Genomic DNA, 27,845 nt, shown 5'->3' with positions numbered 1-27,845 from the left:
CATCTCAGTGCTAAACCCGGTCAGAAGAAATAGGTAATATATTCAAATTAAACATTTCTGTTCCTCATGAATATTTCCTTTTATGAAAACATCCTGTGATATTATTAGCATACGACCATATTTAGTATAGCTCCTGGTAATGTACAAAAGTAAATAAAATGTTGCATATCCCTTGATTAATTTGTACTGAATTCTACTCTAAGTCCCATATTTTTAATTCCATTATAATAAATAAAAGAAAAAATGCTAAAAGGATAAACATGGAGGATTTTTTATACCCAGCCAAAGAATACACACCTCCTTGTCAAACTGGAATTGAGAAAGAAATCTGATGCAATAAAAGAAATCAGAATGGTAAAGCAGAGCACTGGTTGACTCTACTCATTTGGTGCTGGTTTTATACTCATTGCTTTTTAAGGAGGAAGCTGAGCTCAAAGTATAGCAGTACTCAAGGCAATTGAAACCAGGTTCATGATCTTATAGAGGCTGATGTGGAACAGAGAGTCACACCGCACAATAGAGTTAATTGCTCATGGAACCACACTTCATCTTTCCAGTGGGGTGAGAATGTATTTCTCTGCTGATGCTCACTTCAGACTGTGTCTCTTTAGAGCTAAACCTGCCAACTCACAAACTGTGTTAAACCTCAGAGTAGTTTGAAGACTTTAGCCCTCTAAGAAATGAAACCAGCTAACTTGGCATGTATTACATCACTTTGATTAGAATAATTGTTGTCATTCTCACCAAGCATTGATTTGTGACCCCAGAGGTGCAAAGTAAGAGACTAAAAGATAATTATACTCAACTCCCATTTGAATAGTTGCATTAAATGAATGTAACAAATTAAATTACTGATCTCTTGAAAGAACATTAATATTGTTCACTGAATATGGGCCAGCTTACACTTGTAATCATGTAATATATCCTCTTAAATATGCCTTCTGTAGAATAAAACATCTGTAAATGCAGGTGTCAGTGCTACCACAGAAATCCAAAAGAAGTTATATAGGAAAAGTATTCATACTCATTTTTAGACTAATTCTGAAAATCTTACTTTTTCCTAATAAAATGCACTATAATTTCCTGATGATACACTTTCTTTAACTGTGAAAATTCCTTAGCACATAATCTCTTTTTTTTTTGTTTGGTTGGCTGATTTTGGGTAGGTTTTTTTCTCCATCACCACAATGGTAAATTTTTCAAGTGACAGCAAAATTTTGGCCTGTCTTGCACATAGAATTATTATCTTCCATAGGGTCACTAAGAATCAAATGCCTAGAGATACTGAAGCACTGCAATACTTTCCAGGCAGTGCTTAACTTTTATATGTCCTGTGGCCTAATAAAATCCTTTCTCATTATTTTAGTTTCTTATACAACACAAAGTAAGATGAGGAGCATATGCTGCGTGAAATAATGTCACAGTGAACAACTTAACTTTCTGTTAGTAAACTCTGAGAAGAAGGTGAGGTGTGCTCCTAATGACTAAACCAAAAACCTTTTGCTTATATTTTTGTCTAGTGTGACATGTAAAAAAGTATTTGAAACAAAATTTTCTGGGGAGAGGAGGTGAGGAGTGGAGGGTTTCCAGCTGCCGTATAAAGCCCAATTGAATAGATTTTCTGTGGTGGATGTTTCTTTGTCTCTTCTCTTAGTATTTTTTATATAAATGTCTGGACCTGGATGTTCTATACCCTAAGGAGGTGCTGTAAAGCCAAATGCTCTGTCCAGCACAGTATGTACCTATTTTTTTCTACAAAGATGCTCTGGGACTTTCCCAGTGTCGCCTTGTTGGTAGGTCTCAGTCGTGTACTCATTCTACTAGGTTATCCCTTCTGGGTGGAACTCTCTTGCAGAACCACTCTAAACTCCGTTCATTGGTGAACATTGAATTATTGCTCATTTGGTCCTTTTAAAAACCTTTTGAGCTCACATACACCGTGTGAGAGAATCCAAATTTCTGTTTTATTTCAGCATGTTGCACCACATCTCAAACTTACTCAGAAGAAAGGTATGATGCAGCAAACATGACAGAAGACTGGTCCTGGTCTGTCAACCAGACTATCTGTCTTTCTGATGTCACTTGTGCACACATGTCCCAGATGCATGCATGTCCCAACTCTTTTTCTGAATCAAAGAATATTATGCAGAAGCATCGTGACATCTCTGCCACTACAGCTTCCTGTGAACTTTCATCTTTATTCAGCTTGTGAACTTACAGCTGACAAACAAGTCCTGTCAGCAACAGGTGCTCTCCTATCTCAGAGTAGCAACTTAGTTTCTTGCTTCTGTCCTCACTGTCATCTAAACTGTATTCCTGTTTCTTATCCAGTTCAAATGCACCTACAGTGGCTCACAGGTCCTACTTACAGTGCTTTTGTTGCAATTTGACTTTCAAGTAAAAATAATGCTCTTGATGTCTCTAACTGTGGTTGAGTACCATGAGCTACTACTCCACAACTATATCTGTTCAAATTTATATTTTCAATAACTAAAAATTCTGAAATAACAGTACAAATATTGAAATATTTGTGAGAACTGCAACACTTTCAAGTTTCTAAAACCTGCACAATACAGGAATGACAAACTTAGTAAAACAGTTCATTGTACAGTAATACTTATAATCCTCAAAACTAGTTTCTGCTTTACAAATGTTGTCCACATCAACATAAGAGACGAAGAAACACTCCCGTTGCTATGTCTCATGAAGCTCAGGTTACCGGGGAGATCTGGGTTTAAGTTCCAGCTCTAAATCAGGAGGAAGAAACATCTGAAACAATCCAAACATATGCCAGGCAAGTTTGTTGAAATGTTGGTGTTGATGAAGTATGTGGGACATGCATTTGTCTTGCTACATGGGAAAATCTACAATGAGAATTGAGGTACATCGTTGCTCAGCAGTTTCCATGGCTTTCTGTATGACAAGGGATAGAAAATGACATTTGTGAGGAGATTCAGTGGCATAAACTTGGTCCATGATGCAGCCTGGGAACATATGAACAGCTGTGAAAGTCTTTATGATACCAATTGTGCCAGGTGTACAGATGACATGGAGGAAAGGGAGGGAAGGCTTTGGGGAGGGAAGGTTTGGGAAGGTGTGGAAAGGTTTGGGAAGGAAAGGCAAGGCAAGGGAAGGCAAGGGGAAGGAAGTAGTCCAAACAAAGTATCAGCAAAGAAGAACCTGGAATCTGGAATCTTGTAAGAGCTTGCTATGTCATTGCTATCATTCACTTTCAGAACCCAATTTCCACATTCTCCTGCTTTCCCAAGTTTCTTCTGTAAAACTCCCTTTTTTCATTCCTCCAAATTTTTTTTACCAAAGACTCAATTAATAATGCAAAACGAATGCTGTGATTCTTAGGATGGATAGATGTAAACATAATCTTAATAGTTATTTGTATGCTTCATTTCATACTTATGAATACACATTACGGGAAGAGAAATATCCATTTATTTGATGCAAACAACGCATATATTTATTTTGTGTTGGAAATGGCTGTATTTCTGTTGTTAGGTAGTTTCTGTAACTGAACATGAAGTAAACTCACTCTTTTCAACATAATTACTGCACTGACAGGCAGTCCTGATCTCAGCTGACAACTAAAATGGTTCCTGTCGCCATCAGCAAAATTAAAGCTCATACAAGAACAGACAAATAAAAATAAATCCTATAAAATATCTTCTCTGAACATGCCTAGACCACAAAAAAAGCTTTTGAGATATTGACTCTTATCTTAGAGGTGTTTCCTTCAAGGTCAGGCTTGAGGCATGTTAAAAGCATTTGGAAATCATGCCTGTTGCTGTCTGTTCTGTATGCTGTCTCTGAAGACAACAAAGGGCTCTCAAGCTGTTCATCCAGTATTCTGTGAAAATGCACAAAATGGAAAAACTGTGAGTACATGGGACTTGATATAAATTTGAAGCAAAAAATATACCAGACAACTTCTTTCTTTGTGAAAATATTTCCTTTCTTTGAGGAAATATTTGTTCAATTCCATTTAAATATGCTGTCTAGCAACTGAGACTCTCACAAATCAATACGGACCCATCAATCAATTCTTCTTAATACACAGAATATAGATGGACATTTTGAAGAAGAATCAAAATGTTTGGATACAGTTTTGAAGAGGTGGTTGCTAGAATATGGTAAAAATATTTTCACTAAATTGGTCTGAAAAGGGTGTAAGGCATTAAAGATATAAAGCCCCTACAATCAAGCTTCAAAAAAATCTCCGACTGTCTCACCTGCTGAAGTGTCCAAAGGTTCAACTTTCTAGGTTATTTTATCTTTTTGAGCCAAAAGAGTTCAGATTTTTATCTTTAATTTCTCAGGCAGTTTTCCTAAAGACCAAAGTGCATTATTACAGCTTAGTGGCTGTTGTTTATTCCCTTTCTGACACCAGAGAAATAAGGATTGAACTGCTAACCACTCAGGTGTATCACTGCCTCTCTATATATCCCTCTTAAGAGAGCCTTCATTTACCAGTTCAAGTTTGTTCTTTATCTTTGATCTTTGTTAACTTTTCCTTATGGTGACGTGTTAGAAAGCAGAGGCAGTATCTCCAAGCACATAGCTGCAGAGATTTCCTTGACTAAAGTCAGTGTATCTGCATGATATACTAAGAACAAGACTGTACCACAGTGCTCTGCAGAAAATGAGTGTGGGAGAAAGGTGGATAATTCACTATAATCAGGATGGAAGGAATACAGAAAGACACGTGTCTGGTAATTTGCTTTGCTAATCCATTAAAGGGAAATGTCAGTGCTGGTTACCCTAAGGAATGGTCCCAATTCTTTGAGATTTTTAGATAAAATTTTAAAAAAATCAAAAAGAGTGGAATTACAATAATCCTTTGAAAGGATTGAGCAATGCTTTATTGAACATTTTATGGTCATGTGTTTGTGTTAGATATGCTATGTCAAGAGACTGTGCAACTGCTTCAGTATACAATTTTGACATCAATCATTTTGATAGCCTTGGGTTTTTCTCATAGTTACTAATCTATATGATATCTTTATTATTAGATTAGGATAACTGAAGTAATTAAAAAAAATTCTTTGTTCTAGATTTAGTTTGAGTGTTTTTTTTTAAATTTCAATTTTTTTATCATGAATAATTATATTGATGAAGAATGATGTCTATGGAAAGAAGAGAGTGAATATGCTGGTGATATTTATTTCTGAGTCACTTTGAAACTGGATATAGGGTATATCCTAACAGGTTGAGCAAGCAAAAAGTATAAAAGGTCAGTGATAGTACAATAATAGTAGTAAAAAAAATCCCAGCAAAAATCAATTCTCTCCCATAGCTAATCTCAGACTTTTTTTTTAGAAAAGGCCATGTGTGCCCTGGATGTCTCACCACACAGCTTTTACACCATCTGCCTGAAAAGTATCTTGTATACTGCTGGTGCTGGCAGTAGTATTTAAGTTCAGATGTGCAGTACAGTTGCTCAAGAGAGGAACCAAACAAGGTTTTGCCTCTCTTGAGAGTTTATAGTCAGAATTACAACTTCAAAGGGCAATTCAGACATAAAATGCAATCACCATGTTAACTCCTTTCCACTGTTTATTAGGTTTTCAGTACAGATGCCATGTACATACCTAAAATAACTGCTCAGAATTTTTCTTTTGCTATTTGTCTTTTGGACTTTGAGTGTGTCTGTATCAGTGTTTTGTAACAGATCAGGGTTGCATTTTTGAAGTCTGTCTCCCAGATTTCCTGACTTATTCTGGTTTGGCTCAAAATTGAAAAGTATTCTTGGAGATTGAGTATTATATTTCTCTTTTAAGAAATAGATTTGGAAGATATCCTCCAGGAATTTATCTAGTGCATTTCAAGAGCTAATAAATGGTCAGCCCATGTTCCAAGGTACAGTAAATCCAAACCACACCAAATGTAGATCTTGGGACCTTGGCAGCGGTCTCTAAGGCCATTTTATTAGTTGGTAGCTCAAAGCTTTATTTCAAGTCATGATTTTAGGTTATTACTTTACATAATTGATTTAATGATTCCATGATGTAATACAAGAAATTTAAAATAACATTAATGTAAATCCTTAATTTAAAAAATCAATTGGCAAAAAGGCCAATACTCTTGAATCACATGGTTACAGTAAAGAAGAGGATGAAATTATTTTTCTTAAGATTCATAAATTTTTGTTTCTTTAGAGAGTTGAGAAATCAATTTAAATAAGTTTTCTGTTCTTTACTGAAATCTGTTGTCACAGTCATAGAGGAGGATAGAAGTCATATTATTTTTTAAATCTAAACACATAATAATTAAGCAAACATGGTCTTATTTTGAAATGTAGGAATTATCCTACATTCGAAATAGCCACAGGGCTGGGAGGAAGTTTGTTGTGATATTTTAGTTCCTCCATACAATCTAAAGTCTTACAGTCTTCCTCATTTTATACCATCTTTTATGCATATTCTCCTTTGTTCTTCATATGGTTAACTTCTCAATGTCATACAAAAGACAAATATAATTGTATTTATTTACACTCCTCAAGCAGATAAATATAATTACATTTATTTTAATGTGCGTCAGCTGCACAGGTAGTCATCCTTTGAGGAGTTACTGTTCTGAAGAGATCTTAAAGTTTTTCTTTGCTGAGTTAGTGAGATTGTTCTTTCCTTTTTTTCTTGCTCTCTCTCCAAAGGCTAAGAATAAGAAAAGCCTCTATTTGCTTGAAATGCCATTTCATTATTTAAATCCTGCTGGTTATTTTTCTGTAACTCATTCCTTTTGGCTCATTTTGCTTTTCTCTATCTATGCTTTCCCTCTTCAGTTAAATTACTTTTCTGTGTTTTAATTATTAATTCTAGTTCTTTAGCCAATACCAATTTTCATTACAAAGCTCTAACTTCTCTGATTCTTTTCATCATCATCCTAATTTTCTCACTTATTTCCTTGGTAAGAAGGTGACCAATAAATCCTGATCTTTATAGTAAGTGTTTGAGGGCAGATTGAGGGGTATATTTGATAAAATATTTTAATATAATTTGCATTTTAACAAGGACTGTTTAAACTTCTTTCTGTTTCTGTTAATCTTTGGACCCTTTGTCATCATATAACAGCATTAAAATACTAGTTCTGTTAATATTCTTTCCTTCACAAGTAAAATGTTTGATAGATGATTAAGGGACCTGGGATTTCAGGCTTCTCCACAGAGTGAATATTGTAACATGCATTACATTTTGGTTTTGGTTCTTACTGAGTTTTTCATGGAGGGAAAAAAAAATGTTTATTTTTTAAATAATCTGTCTATAAACTGCTTTTACTTCTCTACCACTGAACTATGTGCTATTTCTTCACCTCGCAGTTGTATGACACTTAAGACACATCCTAGAAGAAAAAAGCAAGGCAGATGAAAAAGGAGTGTGTGCAAAAAATCGCTGTGGATTTGAACTGACATTTAAGAAAAGATTAGTGTATTTCCTTATTCTTTTATTTTTTAAAAGTTCTGTACCTGTGTGTTGATTCTTTAGGATGCTCTGAGGGTAGAGCCTGATGAGATTAAATGGGTCATCCAGCTGCCTCCATTATAGACTGATCCATGGAACTGCAATTTACTGTCAAATTTTAACTTTTCAGTACTATTTTACTATCTGAAGGTTTTACCTTTTAGCCGATATAAACTACACTTTAAATCTGCTGTATAGCACTACCGGATAACTCTGGTCCATATACATTTCTATCTTGGGTATTCTTAGTGTATCCTAAATATGCCCTTCCTGTTTCTTCTGAAGAAATTGAAGCATTAGAAATAGTTTCTGAAGAAGTGGGATTATTTACTGCTCTTATTTCACAGGTGTTATGCTTCTCATCTGCTTTTTAGAGCATATGCTGCTTCAACCTTTTACTTTGACCAGTTGTGGCTCTACCTAAACCCATGTTTCAACCTTATGCCTCCCAGGTTGATATATACTTTTCTGTACACTGCAGAATAACACATCTCCCACCTTGTTTCTTTTCTAAGTTGGTTCTAAGTTACTGTCTCTGCAGAAGAAATATTTTGTACTCGTATGTGACCATGACTCTTAGAAATACTGGTGTATTGAGTACCAAGTGACATTAGAACACACGATGGCCTGCAGCATTTCCTTCACTATGATTCTTTATTTCTAATTACTGTTTATCGAGAGGGAAAAAAAGTATGTAACACAGTAAATAAGGATATGAACCAAAATGTGTTGAATAACACGAAATTTAATCCAAGTACTAGTCAGGTTTTAATTAACCAATTAACATTAAAAATTCTGATGGTATGTACATCAATTTGTGCTACTTTTCTCACGACATCATTTAAAGGCCTGCAGTTTTCATTGCTAGGTAGCAGAAACAGGATAATGTGAAGCATTTTCTCTTTCTATGTTTCTTGGAACAAAGTTTTTTCACTTATGGTGCTAACAAAAGAGTAAAAATTGGTGTGATTACTGATTTAAAATTAACAGAGTCTGAAAATCTCTGGAGAAGCTGAACAACATTTCTCCCTTATTTTCATCTCTGGATTTATGCACTCAGAATGTTTCTTTCAGGTCCTCTGATTATATTACCTAGGAAGTATTTTTACCTCTTAAAAGCTATAAATAGATCAATTGATTTCACTAGGTCACTCATCCTTACATATTCTTGTGTCATAATCTTAAATAAATATCTTTACCAGTTCCACCAGTTTTGCAGTAAAAAACACAAAACAACAGTCATCACTGTCATCTTCAAAACATTCTGGTTTTTTTTTATTATTTTACTGTGTCAGTATTTTACAGCTTTTATTTGCAAATTATGTCAGTTTGATTGACCTACTTTCTTTTTAACTCTGCAAATGTTTTTGCACCAGGTTCAATATTTGATCTGAGGAAAGCTGCAACAACAAAATATTCAATACGGTCATCACCTTTCTGCTTTCCAGTCTCACTTTAAAAAGCTCTGGTAATTTGATCCCAGTTATGCAGGTCAAGTACATTTCTTCATCCTTCTCATCTCACCTCTTCCCAAATATATACTATTTACTTTAAAAACCCCTGGTGTTGTACTGACTGTAAATGTTCACATATTCAGGTCAAAGTAAAGAAGTGTTTTCAAAAAGGCAAGTGTTTCCTTCCAGTCTTACTTTTTCCTAAAGTGGTTATTTTATTTTTAAATTAATCTAAATGAAATTTAATAAATGAAAAAAAAATGAAAATAAATACTCATTTTATTTCATTTAAATATTTTGGGTGGAACCAAGTGTTGAGTTCTTTTGGTAAAAACGTTGTCAGTTTAAGAACAAGAACTTGATCATTCAATCAGATAAATGTATTATTTGTATAGCTTTTACCCAAAGCCCACTGATTAGGTAGGCTGGAGTTAACCATTCTATTGTTTTTGTTGGGCTTGTTCACAATCTTATCTACCCTGTCTCATTTCTTTAATCTGCTTGTCTGTTCTACCCTGCTATTCTAGTCTTATATTCCATGGAGAAAAGTCTTATTCTCTTTATCTCTCTACCGTGTACAAAATAAGAGATATACAACCTAACTGAGTCTAGTATATTGTGTGTGTCAATAATTGTTCTCTCTTTTTGTCACAGATCTCATTATTTATTGTATCAGGTTAGTCATACTTTGCTATATCCCACTGAAAAGGGGTCAAGAGTATTCTTAGTAGTGCAAATAGCTTTCTTCAGTAGAATTTAAGTCTATGAATTATGCTTTTTTTTTAAGGAAAACCCGTAATCTTATTGACAGCCTCCCAAGATTTCCAAATGTAGCTCATACCTGCAGCACTATACTCATAGGAAAAGAACTCAGTGGACTGTGACAGAGACCTATATTTTTCAAACTCTTTGAATGAGGATTTAATTTTAGCACAATTGAAAAGAAGTACTAACTATAATGATAATGGGCCACTAAGGCATCACACATACTCTAGAGAATTGTTCTGATGCAGTATGGATGAACTGATGTGCATGAGATTTTCTTTGAAGGAAGAGGTAGTGAGCCAGTCTGTACCAACTGCTTGAGAAACAAACTGCTACTTAAACGAATGTCCTGAGTTGGGCTGGAGATGCTAAGAACCAGAATTCAAGTTAGCTGTCCAAGTTATCTGCAAACAACCAAAGTATGACCCTTTTTACTCTCCCCCGTCACTTCCATGAAATTATTATTAAACCATAGAGATGTGCAAAGTTATTAGTGAGGTTATTTTATGAGTTCTCTGTGTCCCATTTATATTCATATACAGGATAGTAAAACACAAAATTAAAACTTACAGATATTCCCAGACTGGTAAACCTCCACTTATGTCTCATACCTTATCAGACACCCTTGTCAATCATCCACAAAACAAATCTACAGAGACCCAAACTTCATTAGTTGTACTACTTGTTTTTCTCCTGAATTTTTGATTTCCTACTCTCTCCAGAACACTAAAGGTGGAATGGAGCAGATACATCCATTTAGATGGAATTCTAAGCTTTAAATATGATTTTTTCCAATAGCTTTTTTTTTAAAATCAAGAAACATAATTCTTTAAGATATATATTGAATTTCGCATCCCCTCTGTAAAATTCACTAGAATTAATTAAGTCCACATTAGTATGTTATCTAAAATATTTCTATAAAGTTTTGAGCCAGAAGTGCATTGGCAGAAATGGCACAGAGGTTGAAAGCTATCAGCACTAGTGTTATCTGGTACTATAGTAACAGATTATAGAGAAAGGCAGTAGTTTTAGGAACACTGCCATGTCTCTCATTATCTAGTGTGGATTTAACTGGAGACATTATATGCCATATCAACTTGGCTATCTGCTTTGTGTCATGTGAATGTTGCCCAAATCAAATCTACAATCTTAAGCAGCATTAGAATGCTTTATTTACACATACATACCTAGACAGATATTTTTTAGTCTGAAAAGAACAAACAAATTCACAGAGTATTTTTTGATGAGCAAGCCAGTTGCTCGTTACAAGGAAAAGACCAAATAAAAATCTGATTAGAGCTTGGAATTTTATGTGACTCTCAACTGTCTCAACACAAATAACTCTGACAAACAGTTGGAATGATAGTAGGAATAAGTTCACATTTCCCAATGCACCTTTTAAGAATATCATAAAAAGCTGTAGCACCAATATCCCTATATTGTCTACTTGTGATAATGACAAAAGCCAGTCAACACTCTGAAAGGATTCCAGAGTCATCATTGCAGTCAGCTGGTATAAAACTCTTTGGTCTGAATTTAAAAACGTGATCCACGTGAATAGCTTCTAAGACTGAATTTGTATATATCTGAAAATAACAATAAAAAAAATTGTCATCTTCTCTGTTTTAGAAACAAAACCTGGCATAAGTCTCTGTTTTTTCAGTCATGGACTTTATTCTGTAAAATCAGGGTAAATTAAATCTCATTTTAATAGCTCTTGAGGCAAGACTGATTTCTGAAGAAAAATATAACATACCTTTTTAAGAAAATCTCTGCATGACGTGTTTTCATTCTATATGTTATGACTGCTACTATTCTAGTAAAATATACATTTTCCTGTGTAATCCTGTAAATTTATTAGTTCTTATAATATTTAGCTGGTAACAAAATAGCAGAGTGATAGACATTTTTAGATCCATATCATCAAGCTGTGTCACATATCACTTTATGTCAAAAGTGAAAATAACATAGAGAAAAATTAGAAGATATATCCTAGTTGTTGGCATTAAACAGTAACATAAAGGGCAAACAGTTATTAAATTTCAGCTCTAATTTAATTATACAAAGAAAATTTTAAATTTAGTGAAGTGTCCATGATACCAGAAACAAAATAATGGTATATAAAAGAAAACTACATAGCGCAGGGTCAATTAAAATTTGGCTTTTAATATTCCGGTGTTGTTATATTATTGCTTATTAATTAAATATCATTTAGGCCTCCATCCTGCAAACTGTAAAAATTCTGCCCACAATAAGGAGTAACTTTAGAGCTTTATTGGCTTTGAAGGTCCTCTGGTACCTGAATTTCTGTTCCGAGGCATAAGCAGAAGTTCTTCAGTTTCAGTCAAGCAGAACAATTCAGTGCCTGCAACCCCATTAAAAGCTTCCCTTAAACCAAGACAATAGTTGTCCTGTGCCTATTGCTCATGTCAGGTATAACCTTGCAGTTTCTTGACCAGTTTCTTGGCCATAAGGATAATCAGTATTTTGTCTACTTTTCCTTATAGAAAATAAAATCTTATGTCCATTTGACTTAATGAGTCAATGAAGGAAACCTCATACATATAAATTCTTATCCAACAGTCAAAAAAAGAGCTTTGATTTGATTAATTGCACACACATTCAAGCGTATATGTAAATGTAAAATATGACATAATTTATTGAAAACAAGACAGAAAATTTAAAAAATAGATAGATCTAGGCTTTTTATGTACCTTTGGACTTACCCTAGATGTGAGAGTCTAATTATTTTTCTGTTGATGTTGTCTTATATTTACAGTACTAATTTCAGCAGCTAGTATTTATTCATTATTTATTTGATTTTTTAAAAAAATTTATCACTTAAATATCACAGAATCACAGAATATGCTGAGATGGAAGGGACTCACAAGGATCATTAACTCCAGCTCTTAGCCCTGCACAGGGCCATCCCTAAGAGTCACACCATCTGCCTGAGAGTGTCGTCCAAATGCTTCTTGAACTCTGTCAGGCTTGGTGCTGTGACCACTTCCCTGGGCAGCCTGTTCCAGCACCCAGCCACCCTCTGGGTGAAGAATCTTTTTCTCATATCCAACCTAAACCTCCCCTGACACAACTTCAGGCCATTCCCTTGGGTCCTGTCACTGGTCACCACAGCGAAGAGATCAGTGTCTGCCCCTCCTTTTCCTCTCATGAGGAAGTTGTAACTGCAATGAGGTCTCCCCTCAATCTCCTCTTTTCCAGGCTGAATAGACCAAGTGACCTCCTGTAAAATATTGGAAGGAAAGAGTTTGGAGCTAAAGACTGAAGTTCATGGTCATTTCTTAATATAATTACTTATAAAAGATTATTAACAAATCTGCACATCCATAGTTTTTTTTAAAGATACTGTGAAGTAAAAAGAAATTGAATTAGTCCATGGACAAATTTTTAAAAAATGAACTATAGTGCAACAAAATACTTTGAACTTATTCCTTTATCAGTAACAACTGGATATAATAGGTGTTTCTGATTATTTTTATCCACAGAGAAAATAAATGTTTGTGAAGAATACTAACCGAGCTTTGAAATTTTTTTGTGTAAAAATTTTCCTGGGTCATAGCAGATATTTAAGAAACTACAGTAGTCTAACTAAAATTAAAACTTTGTTTTAAGAAAAACACCATTAAAAATAACAAAGCAGAATGAAATTTTTTCAATGAATTTGAGTGAATTCCAGATTTTGCTTGAATATTCTCACAATAATAAATTCAACTTGTCTGAGCTCTATTTTATCACCTTATTTTAATTCCTAAAAAATGTTTACATTAAAAATGGAAAAATTAACAAAAGATATTTTTTTCACCAAATCGTTATTATAGAGAATGAAATTCATCTTAAAATGACTGTAAATTGTCTTGTAGGGCTTTTATTTGCTTTCATATATGATTTTTCTGGTGTTTTTATCCTTGGTTAGACTCCCAGCTATCACCACATTGTCTCTTTTACTGTAATTACATATATAAAGTCAAAAAGAAATATATATTATATGATGAGAAATATATATTTCATTATAAGTATGAACAAAATATTATAAGTTGCAAACTTTTATACAGCATTTGTATTTGCTCTGTCCTAACTGTGATTACATTTTGGTGAAGGAAGCTATATGGCAATATTTGTCATTACTTATTTTCTAAGAGATTATTATAGAGTTCCATTAATAACACTGTGGTATCCTCTTCAAAAGCATCATCTATGAATGAGCAAGCACCTACACATAAAGTAGATAATATGCAATTACTAAATATTCTAGGTTAGCTGTTTCACTTTGATTTTTTTTGATAAGGAAAGACTCAGAAAAAAAGATTTGATTAAAACTTCTATAACAAGTGTTATTAGATTTCTGCTCTCTAGTTCTTGCTAAAATTTGTTGAAATTTTCATGTTGATTCAGTAAGAATTAATAATCTTTGTCTGTAATTTATTTTCCTTTTGTTTGGCTGCTCCCTGTCATGAAATTATGTTGATGTTTAAAGTGAATGTGTCACTTGACCTGTTGGAATTGACTATTGTCTCTGAGGTGAAACATAATTTAGTCTTTAAAATTTTTCAATTTTTTTTTTTCAAAAATGTAAAGGTTTTTTTAAAATTTCTTTTCCTTTACATTACTGAATATGTTGACAGTCAAGGAAAATGAAGCAGAAAAATTACTATTTTTTGTTATTTCTCTGTATCACGTTGTAATATGTTTTTCAAAATATATTGTTCTTAGTAATAGGAGATAGTGTTTGCAAAAGTTTAAATTATGTCTTTATTTTCAGGGAAACACAACATCAGATCAAAGAATCCTATGATTCAGCAACGCTTTCCAATTGTGTAGTGCTAATCAAACTGACTCACTGAGAGTTGGTTTCATAAAACTAATGAGCCCAACCATACTATTCATACTGAATACAAAATTCTCTTTTCATTGCAGGTCCAGTGCTCTAAGTGTTGATTAATGAAAGTGTGCAAATATTTGTGAAAAGGAGGTAATTCTAAATCATTGGAAAACTTTGGTAGTCTAGTTCTCTATTTTATAAAATTTTTGTGGACTTCTGAATGTCCTGTCATTGAATAGCAGTCACAACATGCCATAGAATAGTCTGGTTTATTTAGCAATGATTTAAGTTGAATTTGAGAGTTCAGTTTTCTATTTCCTTTTGACAGTTCTGATTAGAACACATCCTCTATTTTTCTACAGTATTGTTTTGTAAAATGGTAGACAGTCACAATTTCTCTGTAATGTTCTTTTTCTTTTTTTTCCAAATGTTTGAAGACACCCCACCTAATTCTAGGGTTGTCCTGCTAGACATATGTCTTGATTAGTCCTCTGAAATAAGTGGGAAAAAAAAATCTTTAATCACATGCACCTAGGAGATGACATATGTTGATTTAGATACATCAGGAACACAGTGAATCTGAAATGATTTTCCACTTCTTGGCAGAATTTCTCAGTGTAAGTTAAAGTAATTCTGAAATGGGATAACTCAGCTTCTTCTAGTGCTTTAGCAGATGTTTAATTATGTAAGGGAAAAATTGAACATTATAAGGAAGGATTGATAGAACTGTATCCCAGATACCATACAGCTTAGTTAAGAGCCAGGACAATGAAAAATTGGAATAAGAATGGTATTTCAACTGTCAACGAAAGCAGTTTGCTGTAGTTACTACTGCAATCCAGAAAGAATGATATTTGTCAATTGCATTGCCTAGAAGAATCATTCAGCCACCCTAAGGAGCAGTGCAAAAGGTGAATGTCAGGTGCCAGAAAGATTCACTGCGGCTCCAGACAAAACATAGGTAGGAGATGGCAGATTTGAGTTCTCATCTTCCACATTTGCCTAGAGAAATTATGTCCAAGGTGAATATCCCAGCCATCTGGGAAACTGAAGGTGGATATAACAATTTTTCTTTTCTAATAAATGTGTAATTTATTATCCTTTCCCTCTTTCAGCTCAAGCAGAGAGGATTAAAAAGCTAAAATTATGGATTCATCCCAGATAAGTATAGGCACTTAACTGAGGATCCTATGTTAAGATCCTAATCATTCTAGGTTTTTGCTAAATATAATGGAGAGAAAGTTGCCTCCTGAGAGCAATTAAGACCTTAGTTGACTGGAATAACCAGATGTAAAAGCCCTTTACTCTTCATATTATATCTCTAAAGCTTTTGGGATAAACTTGGACCAAATATTTAATTTGGTCTTTAACAGGTCTATCATGTTGAATGGAACACTTTTCCCAAGGAAGAAAAAGAACAAAGTAGAAATATTTCAAACTAACCATTTTTGGGTTAAAAATTGAATATTTTCCCTAAAAAATTACTTAAGCATTACTATAAATAGTCACCTTACTATGTATAAGAACTTTTGTATTTATATTCCTCTTAAAAATGTATTTATAATGGCCTGAGATCCTGTTAACTTATTTACAGTAAGGATTGATTTGATCCCAAGTGTTTAAATAGTTGGTCACCTTTTATTTCAAATTGAGAAATGAGCCAATTGAAGATTTGCAGGTTAAAATGTGATGCTGTGCCAAAAGCAAGCCCCTTGGTTTCTGTTGAAATGCCTAATTTCTTCTCACTTTTTCAAATGGATTTTCAGCAAGACTTTTTAAACTCTATTTTGTTTTGCCAGTTATTTCCCATGTTTCTGTTAACATCTAGTATTTTCAGATTCCTTCTTTTCAAGTCATTAATTTACATCCACCTGTGTACCAACAAAGTTACAACTATTTTTCTTCAAAGAGTAGAAATGATCTATCATGTTAAGTAGTAGGGCCACTATTTATAACAAACAGTGGTAGTGTTAATAAAGGAACAGAAGCCTGTGATAAATTGAAAAAAAAAAGAAAAATTATTTTGACTATATGATATTGTTAATTAAAATGCAATATATCAAATGTAAATAAAGACTTGTAAGAACTGTATAATTTCTGTTTTTGAAAAAGACTTCTATATAACCTCTGATATTTTATCATCCATAAACATGGCCTTATCGCACTGATTTTTACTTCTAATACTAATGTAATGTATGCAATAAAGATACTGGAAGAAATCTCACAATGCTTATAGCTTTTGTTTGTTCAAAACTTAGTGATCACTTAAACTACATTGGCATTTCAGAAAATAGCAGTGCCTTGAAGACAAAGATATACTGCTTAAAGAAGCAACATTTATGTGCTGTCGCAACAAACAAAAACAAACCAAAAATGTTTTCTTCCTAACAGTGTACAAACCTAGCCAAGGCTTGATTCAGCACAACTCATTGAACTATACTTCTAAGCAGCTTGTCTTATTTTTCAGCTCATAATTTTATATCTTTTATTGGGTTTCTAGAAAAAAATCTGTAAAATTTTATTTTCTCAATGACATTTTGGTTTGTGACTATCTGTTTTGTTCATAGTAAATTCAGGTTTGTTTGGGTTTCTTTTCCCCCTAACTTGGTTTGTGTTGTGTTTTGGGAATAGTATTCCTCAATTTGTTGTTCCCACTGAAGCACTCCAAACCATGAACCACTTGATCACTCCCCTCTCCCCCTCCTCCTGCAGCCAGCTGGAGAGGAGAATTGGAAGCGTAAAAGGTAAAGGTCATGCGTTGAGATAGGAACAATTTACTGGAAACAGCAATGAAATAAGATAGCAAACAGTAAGAGCAACAATATTAATGACAGAATGTACAAGAAAAGAGGCAAACGATTCACACATGATTCCTCATCTTGTGGAAACCCCTGACAATACCTTACCATTTCCTCTGCCACACTATGCGACCCAGAACGGAGCCCTACCCCTGTCCCCACAAAATGATGTGAGGTGGTATAGAATAACCTCTGGGTTCCAGCCATGCCCCCTCCTGGCTGCAAAAGTTAACCCCTCCTGGATCAAACCAGGACAGTTTGTTAAAGACTGTTAAAATCAAATTAAGATATCTAAGATAAATTTTCTGGCAACAGTGGTTTTGCATGGATTTGTTTTGTGACCCCCCCCGTTGTTCCTCCCAAGTGCCCACCACTCCCATTTGTAATATACACCCTTCTCCCACCAATTCAATCACAAAGCTTAGTTCTTTCAAGAAACTACAGGCATGGCATATCCAGGCTGTTCTGACTTCCAAAGCCATCTCCCTGAGATCACAAGTTCATTCGCATGCTATCTGGTCCTCCAAGTTTTCCCTCATTTTCCTTACGTCCTTGCATCATCACACTCTTAACTTTTTTCATGTCTTTCACTAGTGCTATTTTGCCTGTAAGTCAAAATAAAGGTAGCAAATTGTTCTGGAGCTATATGCAGCCCCTTTGGCTCTTTAATATGCTTATGCTTATTGGCCTTCTGAGTGCTACCATCCAGTCTATGGTTGACCAAATGAATAGCTAATTCCTCACTGAAATGCTGGGGAATGTTCCCTTTCATCAATTCGTCTTCTTTTAGCTACTTATCTTAATAAAACTGTTGTGTTCGTGATACCTCTGAGAAGTCTATTCTTCTGTCAGATTTCACTGGAAGTGGACATCACAGTTGTGAGTCGCCTTCGGGAAAAGAGGAGTTGCAAAGAAATGGAGATAAACATGCAGTAGCATCAGGTAATCTGGATATTCAGATGACGGTAGAAAGCCTTATTGCACATAGAACTTGTGCATTATGTTATCTGTGATTGAAATATTGTTCTTCAAAGATGGACCTAATAAAATTGGTTTTTAACTAGACGCCTGTGTTAATGGGAAAAAATATGAGAATCCACAGTGACAAATCCTTTTAGTTCTTATGAGATGCCATAGAAGATTCTAATTTACGTAGATAGAAACACAACATTTAGATGACAGCCTGCCCATTGAACAATAATCTGCAAAGCCTAAGCATCATGGGAGTCACAGACGTCACTTTACAACTTTCTGTAGTATCTTGCAGACAGCTTTAGATTTGGTTATCTTGAACAACTGCTATAATCAAAAAAATTTCTAGCATCACTATATTTTTCCAGAACATATATGAATATCTTGAGCTGATTAGAACCCAGGGAAAGGTTCTGGCAAGAATTCTGTTAGCCTCTGTCCACGGTGGAAATGGCTCATGTTCTTCCACTGTTTGTTTTCTATTGTTTTCCTTCTAAGTGTTAGGGGCATTTGAAGCACTCACGATTCACTTTGTGAAAAAGGATTTTGATAAGCCATCTGTGCACACCAGATCACTTTCTTTCTTCTGTAATAAGTTTCTATTCCTGATGAGTTATGCTTTTAAAAGAAAAAAAAGGTTTCTGTGTTCAGAAAATCCTTACAATTTTTTTTATCATTATTATAATTTACACTTACATGTAACTTGTCATGTTTTATATACTATTTTAATTTTCTTAATTTGTGCATAACTTCCACTTGAAGATTTTTTCCTATGTGTATCGAGATCACTTATTCAGCTGCTTAAACTTACTTTCAGCCACAGTGACTTTTTCCTTTTTCCAGAATTCCTTTCATCAGCAGCATGAAGCAACTAAACATCTCTCCTATGAGAACATAATATTATAGGATTTTTGGGTGATTTGTTTTTTTTTGATTGTTGTTTGTTTGTTTGTTTAGTTGAGGTATTTTTTGTATCCAGATTGGGAACTGAAGATCAAGAATGACACTAAAAACACCCCCCCGTGAATTATTTAATTACTTTATCCAAGAGAAAATAATGTACTCTGTATAAAATTTGTTGCACCATGAAGATACATTTATCAGTTTATATGCTGGGAATTGGACCTTTCCATTCATACTTTGTATTTTCACAGTCTCTCTAATCTTTTTTAAGTATGACATATTTATGAGAGGGATTATATCACATAGTACCTGTCATACTAGAGTGTTGCCTGTGAGATCTTTTCCAACCATGTTCTCATAAGTTTGTGAAATCCAATTTTTTTGGACTAAGATACATTTGCAGTATCAGCGTATATATTACAATTGGGAGTTACCTGAAACATGTAATTACTTTATATATATATGTGTGTGTATGTTTGTGTGTGATTTTGATGTTATTAAATACAGTTATAAAACTTAACTTTTGAAGATATTCAGGTGATCAGTGAGAAAAGATGATCAGAGATAGCACAAATAACTGTATTTTTTTTTAAATTAGAAATGGAATTTTATGCATAAATACTGATTATCAGTGGAAAAATCACTGTGCATCAACGAAACCAGTTGAGTTCTTCCCATTGACTTTGTATGGACACCTATCAAATGCTTAAGTATAGGACAAAAAGCCTTCCTTACCCAGCTTGTTTATGAGATTGACAGATGTCAGGGTTACTACAGGAAAAGAATTTTCTTATGAAAATGCAAATGCTTTAATATTACAGCTTGTTATGCAAATAGTATTTGTCAATATTTGGACATTTGAGATAGCATTTGTTATTGAAAAACTGTTTCAGTGAAAAGTGTAAGTCAACAAATACTTCAGGTTCTCATTATTGACAGCAGAAACCATAAATGCTGGAGAATTCGTCCCACTTACCATATAGAAGCTTCTGCCAAGAGGAAAGCATTGTTTTTCCTAATTATATAATTTATATCAGTATAATACTCTAAGCTTTACTTTGGCAAAAAAAATGGAATTTCATAGTAACTTCTGCATTTGTACATTACTCCTTCCTTTCCCCCACCAAGTATTCCTACTACTGTATGTAGAAAAAAGAGTTTCAGAAAAGTTGAGTTTAGTAATTTCCCTGACACTGAAGGATGTTCTAAGGTCAGTCACTGAAAAAAGCATATGAACTTCAAACAACATCTGGTTTACAAATAAGTAGGGCATTAGGGATCAGGAAAGTGATGTCATTTGTTATTGCTATGTGAACAGTGATTCTGACTACACAATTTGTCTGTGAAGGCATTTTTAAACTTGAGGACATAGCTGTTGTCTGTCTCTCTTTGAATTAATCCAGTTACTTTTGTCAGAGTCTGGGCTAGCCCTGATTCCAAGAGCAAATACAATTCACTTTTGGCAAAGGTTTTTAGTTAAAAAACTCATATCTTACAAATAATATCCATTCCATATCAATGGCAGTTAGTAGAAGCTAATAGTCAGGCTCAAGATATTTATATCTTAAACATCTCTGCGAAAGATTTTTCTTCAGATACTATGGGACTTAAGATGACTGTTGACACATGTTATGTTGTCAGTGTTAAGAGATACTGAGGTCTTTCCTAGGACTGATACTGTGTCCTGAACACAGGTCTGGATCCCCAAAGATCCGGATATTTCAGTATATTTACGCAGATGAGATTGACTCCATGCAAGATCTCTTTGATTAATGGTTGCTGTCACAGATTGGACAGCTCTGTCACTATTCACAGTATTTAATATATTTTAATACTTAAAGCTATTTTCTCAGTCAATTTGTAGTTTCTCATAGTAAGGAGAGAAGCCTGTTTCTTGTACAGAGTGAAAAAGCTCGTGCCTACTCCAGCACTTTTTTTAGATATTTAACGACAAATAACTGACTACCAAAACTTTTTAATAATCTGTTTGTCCTATCACTAATTCAAAGTCATTTATTAATTGTTAATTGCATTAAAATATATTCAGACTCTGTTGATCAGAAATCCTCCACACTTTCAACATGTTAATGACTTCTGTTTATCTTGACATTTATTCATTAACAAAAAAGAACTACTATCAAAATAAAACAGCCAAGGGCAGGTTGATTCTTGTGTTAATTTGCCACTTCCCATGGATAGATCGATGTTCAGCCATCCCAAGGAAAGCTGGGCTCCGTCATGAGTACTGATGACTTGAAAAGACAAATGCCATCACTCTGAACATTCCATTCTTCCTCTTTCTTCCCCCAGCTTTATATGCTGAGCATAAGCCTGTATGTCTGGGACATCCCTATGGTCAGTTGGGGTCAGCTGTCCCACCTATGTCCCCTCCCAACTCATTGAGCACTCCCAGCCTGTTCACTGGTGGGGTGGGGTAAGAAGCAGAACAGGCCTCAACCCTGTGCTATCACTGCTTGTCAGTAACAAAAACATTAGTGCATTATCGACACTGTTTCCAGCACAAATCCAAAACACAGCCCCATGCCAGCTACTATTTAGAATATTATCTTTAGCCAAAACATTATGATTCTTTTGATGGTGTCTTTGCAGTTCCTCATCAACGGGAGCTTTGACTCTACTCCAACCACAACCCCAAATCTAGGCAAGGGATGAGCCTTAGCCAAGGGCTCCCAGGGGTTACCTTAAAGTACTTGGATGATAAATCTTTTTCCATCATAACCTTTTCCTTGGCAAACCCTTTCAAGTCACGCACCCTGGGGAGCTGCAGGCTTTGTTTTTCTCCTATTCCTAACCCTAGGATTAACCACTGACCTCTAGCCAAGACCCAACTGAACAATGTCACAGAGGAGAAATATTTCTGTGGCCTTCACCTTCTTTCAGCAGCCTCACACCAACTGGTGCTCCGTGTTTTGTCTATTGATACTAACCCCAGCCTCAGGCTAAATAGAATCCAAGGCTGATGTTCAGCTTTATCCAAGGGCAGAATCACAAAATCCTTGAAGTTGGAAGGGGTCTCTAGAGATCATTTAGATAATCCCTCTTGCTCAGTACAGTGTCACATTTTGCTTTTTTTTTTTTACCTCCCAGAACAAAGATTCCACAAGCTCCCTGGGCAACTTATTCCAGTGCTGTCACTGTCAAAGTCAAAATATATTTCTTGATGTTCAGACTAGAACCTCCTGTGTTCCAGTTTGTGTCCACGGACACTGTCCTGTCCCTGAAAAGTTTGATCCAATCTTCTTTAAATTTTACCATTAGATATTCATAGACATTGATGAGTTTACCACTGAGCCTTCTCTTCTTCAGGCATTTTATGAGATTACAATATACTTCCTTTAAGTATGGTTTCTGAGGAATATGCCATCTGCAGTAATTGGAAGCAGTGCCTATTTCTTTAGGAGGAATAGGCAGATCAGGTTCTTAATATAGTTGCAAGCTTACATGCTCACAACTTGTCAAACCAGTTTTCTCACTTTTTAGTGCTGTTAAAGGTAATTCACCTGCAAGTAGTGTAATGCAAAAAGTGAGTCATTCCTGGAGCAAGCTCCACTGTTCAAATGTGAGTTTTCTAAATGTATTCTGAATACAAAATAGCAAAAAAACACTTGATGAAATGTATTACATTGTCAATAAAGCAAATTGCAAAATGTACAGGTTGTTGTACTGGTCACCTTTTCTGTTATTTCAACTTGAAATCTAAGATATATATTAGCACAGAAAGCATGATATAAAGGAATTATTTTTGATTACAATTGACATTGTAATTGGGAACTTGAGAGCCTCAGCTTTCTAGGTGGATTTTTTTAAACTTAAATTTGAGATGTGCTGCATCAGACTGTAAGTGAAGACTAGTCTTTATATTTTTTCATTATATTGATTTTATTTTTTGGTGAAGGTTCATTTTCTGTAGCATCTGAAGATCAGTCTAGAACAGCTCAGAACTCTAGAATTACTCTAGAACTAATTCTTAAGTTTACATCTCTGACTGCTGTTAGAATGTTCTCATGGACAATACCTAACTGCATACGCTTGTATAAAGTATTAAAAAACCTCAAGAATCAGACTAATTGATGACTCCTCTGCATTGGTTGGATAATCCCTTCTTTTATGGACCTGAATACCAAAACAATATAAACCCAAGAAATAATAATAAAGCTAAACAATAAAAATAGGTATAAAATATCAATATTCTTTAAAATTAAAGAATAATTTGCTGATGACATCAAGAAAGGTCCATATCATTTAGGCATTTTAAAGACTGTTCAGTAAGAAATAAAGAAAAAGGCCTCAAATTGAAGGTTCTATGGTTAGCAACTAAGGTAGAGCCTAGAAAAATATGCATTATCTGTGTTATACACACATAACTGGGTGAAAAAACAGTGATGCCTTTTGATTCTGAAAGAAAATTCCAAAGCTAGCGGAAAAAATTGAGTAACCAAACACTCACCTTCCTTACTTGCTGTTCTTCTTTGTTGAATAAGCTCATATCAGTCAGATTCTTTAAGACTAATTTATAACAGCACATTTCGGAGAACAGTATTTTGAAAATATCTATCAACCTGCACCTCAGGAAGTCTTCCATCATCCCCATATCACCATTGGCCAATCAGAGCTCAAATCAGTCCAACAGTTTAATTACCTAGGCAGCCTCATCTCCTCGGATGATAAGATTGACAGAGAGATGGACAACAGGTTAGCAAAGGCATATAGTGCCTTCAGAAAGCTTCATAAAAGAGTTTGGAGAAATAAACACTTGAAGAAAAGTACAAAAATCAGTGTTTACAGAGCCATAATGCTGTCTACTCTCTTATATGGATCTGAATCATGGGTCATCTACCGCCACCACCTGCGTCTCCTAGAACGCTTCCATCAATGCTGTCTCCATACAATCCTCACTGGTCAGATTATGTGACCAACACATCTGTTCTAGAACAAGCAGCAATCACAAGTATTGAGGCCATGTTGCTGAGAACACAGCTGTGTTGGGCAGGGCACATCTCAAGGAGGAAGGACCACCGCCTCCCTAAGATCTTGCTTTATGGTGAACTTGCCACCGGCTGCCGCAAGACAGGAGCCCCAAAGAGAAGATACAGGGACTCTCTGAAACAACATCTCAGCCTTGGCCATATTGACCACCATAACTGGTCTACTCTGACCTCCAATCAGGAGGTCTGGAGACACACCATCTATAATGCTGCTGATGCTTTTGAGAAAGCACGCAGGATCACCCTTGAGGAGAAAAGACAACGCAGAAAGAATCCTGCCTTGCAGAATATACCACCTAAGGAGTCTTTCTGCTGTGTCTTTTGCAACCGGACGTGTCTATCTCGTATTGGCCTTTTTAGCCACCAATGTGCTTGTAAGAAACGTGGGTAGAGCCCTTCCCAAATCTTCGTTTGCAAAGCATAGCCATGATGATGATTTTGAAAAGTAGAGGAATAGCTTTATAAAACTCTTTTGATGTGTAGTAAACCTTATATGAACACTTGTAACAAAACTAAAATAAAAAGGGCCACAATAAAGGTAAAAATTTTTTTCAATATTCTTGAAAAGATATACAGGTACTCATTGCAATACAAACTAGTTAGACAAAAATTTAGAACAAGTTTGAGTAAGTGGATTGGAAGCAAGCACATTTTATATATTGACCACCTTGGTGTATAATTTTCACCTCTTGAAACTTAGAAATACATGTCAAAAATTAGAATAAAACATTTTTTTCTGATTAATTAATAATCAACGATATCTACTTTTGTAGAAATTATTTTCTAATTAAATTAAATGCATTTATACAAAATTATCAAATTAAGATTAAAAAGTGTTATTTTTCTCAATGAGCTTACATGTTCTACCTGAAAACATACTAGTGAAGAGTATATAGATAATTACTTCATCTTGGCTGTTGGCCCGTAACTTGCTCAGCTTAAGCTTGAATAGTGTGCCTGTAACCTTGTCTTTGCTGATATAGTCACAATTATCATTGTGCAAAGTATCACATTGTCAGATTCACTTATTTCAAGACTTTCTGCACATAACTCCCAGTTGTACCATCGTAATCTTGGCAGTCTCCTCAAATCCTTATCCAAAGGCAGGCTTTCTTCCCTCTCTAACTACCTCACCATTTTCTTCACCATTTCCCTCTTAGATTTGAATTCCCAGGCTTCCCCTCCCTCATTCTCAGGCACCATCTCTGCTTCCACCCTGATTCTTTATCCTTATCTTCATTTCTTCTCCCATTCCAGTCTGGCTCTCTGCCCACTGAACTCAAGTCAGACATCTTTCCCTTCCTAATACCCTGGGAAAGAACAAAGAATCGAAGGTCAAGCTAATAAAAGTGCAAAATAGGTTTTAGTTTTCTTCTCTCAATTCCAGTTCTCAATCTATTTCCCATTCACAACAAGAGGAAATGTAATAGCAAGACAGGAAATATCTAAGAGCATAATCTATAAATAAAATTTTGAATATTAATTAAAATTATGTAAAATGCAGTCTGAATGCTGGTTTTTTCAACTTAAATATCTTTCAGCTCAATCCACAGAGCAGAGGATGAAATGCCCCAAATGTACTCCCAAGATAAATCAATAAACTACAAATTCATATGTTCACATTGCAAATTATTTTTATTTTTTTATTTTATATTACATTTTTAATTTCATTTGAAAGGAGCATTACACATTTGCAATTCTTTGTCAGAAATAAACACAAAACAGTGTAAGTACATAGAACATGAATATAAAGCTAGGATATTTTTACAGATGACTTTGAAAGTAAACAAATTCTTTATGTACATGTTCATTTCCTGGACAACATTTTTATTCTCCTTTGCAACTAAATGACTTTGTATAATAAAGACTGCTTCCAGATACACTTTTTTATATACACATGAATAAAACACTGGCATTTTAAGATTTTTGTTCATGAATGAAAATACACATTGATTCATTTTAGAAAATATATTTGTATGTAATATCTGTTCAGTAGGGAGATTTTAATAAAATATAATTTATTTCATTATGCCTTAGCAATTTCTACTCTTTCCTGTGTGTGCCACCATGGAAATTTCATTATTCATATTAGCATTTAGACCTTTGTTTTATTCAGTGACTGCCTCTGCTAAGAATTTGATGCATTTCCATTAAGCAGCACACAAGTAAAAGAAAATAACTTCTGAGAAAAAAAATAAAAGAAAATAAGAAAACAACAGCCTTGCCAACCTATTAGCTCCACAAAAGTGAAGGAGAACATATCTAAGAATCCGATTTGGGAATGAAAGTTGGATTAAAGCAAAAATGCCAATGATTCCTAACCCTCACATGCCAGTCTGTCACAATCACAATTTTCTCTTCAACCATAAATTTAACTTGATGAGGAAAAAAAATAAACCTTATTAGAACACTCTTTTTTAACTCCATAGAATTAATAATAATAATAATGGCCAGTCTTCGCGAACGAAGATTTGGGGAAAGGTCTTTTACCTTTCCAGCCTGCGCAATGGATTTTTTAGGTGAGACACAGCCTGCGCTGAACTGAGCCCACCCTTTAATCCTAAGGTTCATCTGCCGGGGCCAAGCAAGCTTGGACAATGGCAGTGAGGTCCTCAGGACGTAGGTTTGTTTAGAGTGACCTTCTCATAGATGGATGGCCTCACAGGGCTAACGGACTCCATCTGCCCGGGGGACTGGCTGGATTTGAACCTGGGTCGCAGAGGTGAGAGTCCTGCACGCTAACCACTAGGCCACCAGGGGTCCCCAACTCCATAGAATTACTGATGTGTGAATTGATATTAAGAGCCAGAGAGTATTTGTTTGGGTGCCTGAATCATATAGTAAGGTAAACGACATGGGGGGCAGGGTGAGTGAAGGAGTTGATGGAGGGCAACACTCTCTTCTCACACAGCTTTCAAGCATGCTCCTAGCCTATTGATAGCATTAGGATGCAGAACAAGGAGTGGGAACTGTGTAGCATTACAGTATATTGGCAGCCTCCCATCAGCTGACACATGGGGGAGCAAAGAAAGGCATCTGAGCTTCTAAAATTTTAATTTATTTTTTTAATAGCAGGTTCCCAAGACTTCTTTCTCTTTTTTTCACTGTAGTAACTTCACTCCTCTTCTATTTCCCTCTTACGTGTCCTCCATATTATATTTTTATTCTGTATAGTTTTGTCAGACAAGACCCTTTGAAGCTTTCTGCCAAGCTTGTGGAAGGGAAGGCGCAGCAGCTGTAAGTCACTGCTGCCCCTTTCAACCAGCACAAGCCCTGGCCAAGCAAATTGCTCTGTGAATGCCCTGAAGTACAGGAAGCCAAAGAAATGGCTTAATTTGCCATATGTTGTGTAGGCCAGAGGCAAAGGGTTTATTAGTCACAGAATCACAGAATATGCTGAGTTGGAAGGGACCCACAAGGATCATTAAGTCCAGCTCTTAGCCCTGCACAGGACCATCCCCAAGAGTCACACCATCTGCCTGAGACTATCATCCAAATGCTTCTTGAACTCCGTCAGGCTTGGTGCTGTGACCACTTCCCTGGGGGAGCCTCTTCCAGTACCCAACCACCCTCTGGGTGAAGACTTTTTTTCTCATATCCAACCTAAACTTCCCCTGACACAACTTCAGGCCATTCCC

This window comes from Neopelma chrysocephalum, unplaced genomic scaffold (genome assembly GCF_003984885.1).
Source record: "Neopelma chrysocephalum unplaced genomic scaffold, ASM398488v2 Primary Assembly neopelma1_25, whole genome shotgun sequence".
Classification (NCBI taxonomy): domain Eukaryota; kingdom Metazoa; phylum Chordata; class Aves; order Passeriformes; family Pipridae; genus Neopelma; species Neopelma chrysocephalum.
Note: the sequence above shows the minus strand (reverse complement) of the source record.